Genomic DNA, 7,784 nt, shown 5'->3' on the forward strand with positions numbered 1-7,784 from the left:
TGATTAGACACTCCTTTGTGAGCAGTACACTCACGATGTTGTAATACAGGCTTATATTCTTGAGTATAAATTTCATTTTTAATCTATCATACTTATACTAATTATTAGTAGAACTTAATAAACATCACAGGCTTCTCTGGTGGCTCAGCAGTAAAGAATCTGCCTGCAATGCAGGAGATGCAGGAGATCCGGGTTCAATTCCTTGGTCAGGAAGATCCCCTGGAGGGGAAAATGGCAACCCACTTTAGTATTCTTGCCAGGACAAACCCATGGACAGTGGAGCCTGGCAGGCTCCTTTATGTCCATGGGGGTCAAAAAGAGTCAGATACAACTCAGCAACTAAACAACAAGCAAACATTACATGCCAATAATTGCACTAAACAAATATCATACACTTCCTGCAGAGAAAATAAGTACCCAAGCAATTTTTCCTTACTTAAGAGTTATTTAGGAAGAAGGCTCAATCTATGAGAAATTGGTTTGACAATTAACAAAGCAGGAGAAGACCTTTAACACATTTCTTCTTGGGAATATGAACGTTAAACCTACTATCCATCTACTCATCCTACAAATATCTGAATACCCACTGTGGTATCCAACTCTACTCCAAGTTGTTGTTGCTCAGTCGCTCAGTCATGTCTGACTCCCTGCAACCCCGTGGACTACCAGGCTTCTCTGTCCTTCACTATCTCCCAGAGTTTGCTCAAACTCATGTGCATTGAGTCAGTGATGCCATCTAATCATCTCATCCTCTGTGGCCCCCTTCTCCTCCTGCCCTCAATCTTTCCCAGCATCAGGGTCTTTTCCAATTAATTTGGCCCTTCACATTAGGTGGCCACAATATTGGAACTTCAGCTTCAGCATCAATCCTTCCAATGAATATTCAGGGTTGATTTTCTCTAGGATTGACTGGTTGGATCTCCTCATTGTCCAAGCAACTCTCAAGAGTCTTCTCCACCACAAGTATTGAACCGGGGTCTCCTGCATTGCAAGCAGATTTTTTTACCATCTGAGCCACCAGCTGCTAAGTCACTTCAGTCGTGTCTGACTCTGTGCGACCCCATGGACTGCAGCCCACCAGGCTTCTCCGTCCATGGGATTCTCCAGGCAAGAACACTGGAGTGGGTTGCCATTTCCTTCTCCAATGCATGAAAGTGGAAAGTTAAAGTGAAGTTGCTCAGTCGTGTCTGAATCTTAGCAACCCCATGGACTGCAGCCTAACCGGGCTCCTCCATCCATGGGATTTCCCAAGCAACAGCACTGGAGTGGGGTGCCACCACCAGAGAAGCCCCCTAGTCCAGGTACCAGGGGTATAACTCTGAATAACACAGCTTGTGTGTCTCACTCCCTTCAAGCTGCTGTAACAGAATACCATAGTCTGGTGGCTTGTAAACAAGGGATACTAATTTCTAACAATTCTGGAGACTTGGAAGTCTAAGATCAGGGTACCAGCAGATTTGGTGTCTGAGGAGGGTCCACTTCCTGTTTCCTAGGCAGCTGTCTTCTATTTGTGAGGAACATGGCAGCAGAATGAGAGAACTCTCTAGGAGTCTCCTTTATAAGGGCACTAATCCCATTCATGAGGGTTCCATCCTTATGACCTAATAGCCTCCCACAGTCCCATCTCCAAACACCATCACATTTGGGCTTAGGTTTCAGTGCACAAATTTTGAGAGGACACAAGCAGTCAGCCTATAGAACCCTGACCTCGGGCAGTGTACATTTTAGGCGGGGAGGCAGAGAGAACATGAATATTTCACAATAGTGAAAAGTGCAGAAAATAATGTAAAGTAAGGCAGGAAAGACAGGTGTCATAGAGGGCTGCTCCTTAAGATGGGGCCATGAGAGAAAGTCCAGCTAGGGGCTGCGAAAAGTGAAATGCACAAATAGACCCAAAAGTCTATTATGACTAGACTCTGGGTGCACCCCAGGCACAAAGGCAGCAAACACAAAGAGACTAATATGAGAGAGAATTTTCAAAAGAAGAATCAGAACTCATAAAGCATCTTGCACCAGATAAAAATGTTCTCACTGATATTTAATTTGTTGTCAGCTTCTTTAATTTTCCTCTGAACATTTTTTTTTCCCTCTCTTGCTCTGAATGTGATTCTCTTCTGGCTGAGTCTCTTTGATCTGATTGTTTATGTATTTCTTTTTGGCCATGTTATGTTGACATTTCTGTCAACCCCCCTGAAATCAGATTCTAAAAATGGAATATTCTTCTAATAGTCATGATCACTTGAATATAAAATAACCTGGCACATGAAAATACAGAGCACTGAATTACAGTTGCTTTACAATTGAATTACAATAAGTTTTGATGGATTGGAGGAAGAGACCAAATTACATGTCTCTCTAGATGCTTTCCCTTTTTCTGAAAGGAATACTGACTTGAAATCAATCATATCTAAGAAAAAAGAATAGCTAAGAGCTAGAATTTCCTGAATGCCCACATTGTGCAAGGAGTTCCACTGTGCACTCATGTTATTTCTAATCTTTACAGAAACCTTATGCAGTAACCATTTTAGGGAAGGAAACTGAGGCTCAAATAGAATATTCTGAGTTTACCCCATGGTGTTTTCTCAGCTCCATAGCCTCTGCTCTTAACCATCATCTCCTATTTAGAGTTGGGAGATGGCAAGGATTTTGTCACCCATGGGTGGGGTGACAAAGATTTCTGTTTAAAACAGGAACTTCTGGTAGCAATATGAAGGGTGGATCAGAAAGGGATGAGCCTGGAGCTAAGAAAAGAGGGAGATCCTATCATTTCAGGAGAGAGATCTTAAACTAGCGGCATTGTCAGTGGTGTTGACAGGAATGATCAGCTAGCCTTTGGAGGATGCCTAAGGAATCTCCTGTCCAAAACCTGGTGGATGTGCATGGAAATGCCTCTTGAAATAAGCCATACTCTGATAACTTTATCATGTTTTCTGTAATCTTCCTATAGCAGAACACTGCCCTCTATTGCTTTCTGTCTTGTGGTTCTCAGTGGTCCAAACTATGCAGTAAAGGAAGTACTGTCCAATTTTCAGTGGGCACAGCTGTGGAGAGTTTAAAATATGCCATTGGATGACCAATAAAGAGGTCTCAACTCAATTGTCAGCCCACTGCAGGAACTCAGGAATCTCAATGGTTCTTCTAAAGCAAACAGACTTCAGTTCTCTGCCCTGACATAAGTGATAAAGAAGCTGTGATATGTTTGTACAATTGCACAATTTTCAAACTTTATTGAAAATGTTAGTAACTATAATTCAGTTCCCTAATCTAAATTGCTGTATGGAATACACTGGATATATTTTTTTGCCTTGCTCTTGAAAAGATGGAATAATTATGAATATCAATGGCTTCTGTTTCCTTCATGTAAAAAAGGCTTTATATACATAAAAGTCAAATAGAGTATGAGAGAGAAATAGATACAGTGTAATAATGATAAGAAGCCATAATATCTGCATGGAGGTAGATGCAAAATTGCCACTCATTACTCGAATGGGGAGAAAGTTAGTAGGCAATTAGCAACAGCAAATGCCAAATGGAAGGATAATTTGTCAGACAACAATAAGCACAGTCTGTACCAATGAGACAGAAAGAAAGAGGAAGCAGAAGTGCCAATAAAACAAACAGAGCAGCACGGGAAGGATTATGATAGCAAAATGAGAAAATAAAACGAATCTTCCCCATTCCTCATCATAACTTCCAGCATTTTCAGTTTTCGGTTTGTTCTGGACTAGCAGTAGCAATAGCTGAGTATAGAAAAATATGGGAATAATAAGCCACATTAGGTGAAAAAAGCTTGCTTTCAGCTAACTAAACTTCACCAGGACCTGTTCACAGAGCAAGGCAAGTTCTTCTGGAAAAAAAAAAAAAAGAGCTATAAAAATAGAAAGCAATGATTCAGCCCTGGAAAATCAAAGAACAAATAATTATACAGTCAGAGAAGAAGGACCTGAGGGATATAGATCAGTCTGCTCAGCTATATTCAGACACATAGGAAATAATTATGGTGAAGAATTTTTTAAAATAAGAAACAATGATTGGAGACCTAAAGCATTCTAGGCCGAGTAAAATATGTCTTAGTTTCAATGATCTTTAGAGAGATTATGCTTTTATTCTCTAATCTATTTATTATGCACAGAAGCTTTCATGTGTAGATATAATTATTTGTGTGTCAAGCATACAATGATGAAGTTGCAAATAATAATATATATAAACATTTCTTTACATATGTTATATATATTATCTCATTTAATCTTCACAGTCCTTTATAAGGTTAGTACTATTATCTCATTTTCATATGTGAAGAATCTGAGCCTTAAAATTTTCATTTCTTGCTTAGAGTGAAGGTGGATTTTCAACTCAGCTCTGTCATATTGCTAAGCCTGAGCTCATAGCAATAAACAATGAAAAATAAATTACAGTTGAGATGAGCATTCTAGCGAATACCAGGAATCAGGGTTAGAGAGATTAAGTTAGAATCCTGGCTCTGTTCATGCTACTCTCCTATTTAAAATAATCAAGCAGCTTAGTTCATTTAATCCTCCCAATAGCACTATGAAAGAAGTATGCTGAGGGTGATGCAAATGAAGGTGCAAATGCACCTTTTTTGTTTTGCAAATGCAAAACAAAGGTGATGGGTAGTGGTGATGATGATGGTGGTGATATAATAACGATAGTGCTAAGGAGGATGGTGATGGCTATGATAATGCCAGTGTCCATATACAGATTAGGAAAAATGAGAGGTTATGTAACCTGCTCAGAGGCAGCTGACTAAAGGAGAAGTCAAGTTAATCTTGACTACAGACTGTGATTTTAGCCACTCTACTAAAATCCCAGAACATTCTTTCCCCATCTAAGTAGCACTCTTCACATTTCAGTGGTATTAACTTTCTCTTGCTGCTTAACAAATTATCACAAGTTTAGCAGTCTAAAATAACAGTTCCCAACCTTTTGGGCATAAGGGACAGGTTTCATGGAAGAAAATTGTTCCATGGGAGAGGGGAGAATGGTTTGTGTGAATGGTTCAAGTTCGTTACATTTATTGTGCACTTTATTTCCATTATTATTACATCAGCTTCATTTCAGATCATCAGGCATTGGATTGCAGAGATTGGGAACCCCTAGTCTAAAGCATACATTTACCATTCCCACCTTTCCTATGGATCAGGAGCCTGCGTTCAGTCCAGTTGGTTCTCTGCTCAGGGTTTCACCAGCCTACAATCTCCATTCTTTTCTGGAACTCCAAGTCTTCTTCAAAGCTCACTTGGATGTTGGAAGAATTCAATTCCTTGTGGTTAGAGGACCGAGGTTCCTGCTTTCCTGTTAAGTGTCAGCCAGGAGCCTTTCTCAGCTTCCAGAGGTCCCCAGGATTCTTTGCCATATGGCCCACTCACAGACCCTCTCTCACCATGGCAGCCTATTTCCTCAAGGCCAGGAGACAAATCTCTCTGACTTCTAGTCTCCTGTAAAGAGCTTGCCTTATCAGGTCAGTGCATGCAAGAGAATCTCCCCTTTAGTTAACTGGAAGTTAACAGATTAAGAGCCTTAATTACATATCTAAAATCCTTCCACCTTTGCCATATAATGTAATATAACCACAGGAGTAATAGCCTATCACCCTTGCCATATTCTATGAATAGAATTATATCTATTCAAGATATATTATATCTATATCAAGTTACAGGTCTTGATCTCACTCAAGGAGAAGGGATTATACAAAGCCATGGTTCCCTGGAGGTCATCTTAGAATTATTCCTACTCTGTCAGATTTAACATTTCTTCATTTAGGAGTTCGTTGCTGTTCCCTACAACTGAATTACTCTCCAACTCACATGTGTCTCCCTGTAGTTTTCCATCATAAATGTATGCCACACTATTACAATGACTTATTCCCCATTGGATGTCAAGCCCTTATGTCCAGAGATTTTATCTTGTTCATCATGATATACCCAGCATTCCTCTCAATTCCTGGCATCTGGTCGGCATGTGATGAACAGGATAGATTATTATTCAAATAGCATTTCTTCAGAAATATTTAGTGCCTGCCAATAAATAAGGTTTGTGTGTCTTATTATCTTCTTGGATTTTTTACATAGTTTTCATATTCAGCCAATATTTTCACAGACATATCTGATAACTCCAAAGTCTACATTATACTAACAAATAACAAATATAACAAATGTGTAATAGTCTTCAAATCATCACCAATAGCAGATTACTGATTTATTTAATTTCTCATTGGTTTCTGGTAGAGGTATTCTCATCCTTCAAATGTGAATTACATCTTGTAGCTTAACAATGTATTATTAAGAAAGCAAAACTTCAAGTTAAGTCCTTCAATAGTATATAAATGGATAAAGACAAAAGATTTACCTAATTAAAGAGAAAAAATAGTCATAAAATTCTATTAGAATTTTTTATTCTAAAAAATATAATTTTATATTTTATATATAAATATTAAATATATATAAAATATAAATAAATATATATAATATAAATATTTTGTTTTATATTTTATAATAGTATCATATATTATTATTTAATATTATTAAATTCTAAAGAGTTAAATGAAAAAAGTACAAACCATGGAAGTATTATACTACCATAATGTTTTAAGATACCTACAGGCAAGGAAGTCTGTGAGGAAAACAAAATGGGATATTTTGTAACAAAGTAGAGGGCAAAGGTGAGGCAATAGAAAATAGTTCCACAGGGCAAGAAATATTTTCAAGCCCCAAGCCATAATTCCACCATGCTTTACTTTAGATCAGCTGTTCAACACTACACTGGAAACAATAAACTGATATTTATCATTTACTTCAAAATCTACAATGCTGCATTTCTACAGTCATAGGTAATAAACTTAATAAACTCCATATTTCCCTTGAATAATATATCTGAAATACATCTAAACTTTATCACAAGCGGAGGCAAAGAATCACACAAGTATTTTTTTCAAGTTGTAGTTGAAACTCCATGAAGTTTGAACTATTTGTTTTATTTTAGCCTTTACGTATGTAAAGAACTACATTGTGGACCATATTTTGAGTCTTTTGCCCTGTTTCTGGAGGGGGTCTATCACTGGGATAATCACAAATACGTGTCAGCTCTCTAATTTTTAATATTTAAGACTGAAAAAGACTTGCTCAGAATTTGGAAGCCATTCAAACTAGTGCCTACAGCAGTCTTTTAAAAAAAGTTCTAAGGAGACTCTATAACCAGTTTATTGCTCCATTAAACATAAGTAGATCTTTCCCTGACATGACTTCAGGATCCTCTATTAGTGAAGGACTTAGCTTCAAAATTCCCAAAGAGAAAGCTTGTAAATCATGCATGAAAATAAATATAAGTTCATGTGCTGTAGACTGCTCAGAGGGATGGGGAGGAGGAAAGGATGGAGAAGAAATATTTGGTCCTGTAAAAGTCAGACACTATGTAAATGAAAAGAAGAAACTGGGTCTAAAATAAGAGAACCTGTTTTTATGTTGTGCCCTGTCTTTGTTTGCAGACAGACCCACAGTATGCTCTGTACCAGCCACTTTTGTTCAGTGCCCTAGTGAAAAGAACAAGAGCAAAGAAGCCCAAAGGCCAACAAAGCTTTTGCGGCCAGAGGAGAAATTAGCAGGATAATGATATTTGAGATCTATATTTGTCAGCCTCTTACAGTAAACTCTGCTTTCTCCTGTCTATTAATAGTTGGCTCTTCTGCAAATCTGTAGTTCAAAGACAGCCGATGTCCATAAAGATGACCTGAGCGCAACGGGAGCCCAGAGAGCTTCCCGCCCCATTGA

This window comes from Bos indicus, chromosome 12 (genome assembly GCF_029378745.1).
Source record: "Bos indicus isolate NIAB-ARS_2022 breed Sahiwal x Tharparkar chromosome 12, NIAB-ARS_B.indTharparkar_mat_pri_1.0, whole genome shotgun sequence".
NCBI classification, from domain to species: domain Eukaryota; kingdom Metazoa; phylum Chordata; class Mammalia; order Artiodactyla; family Bovidae; genus Bos; species Bos indicus.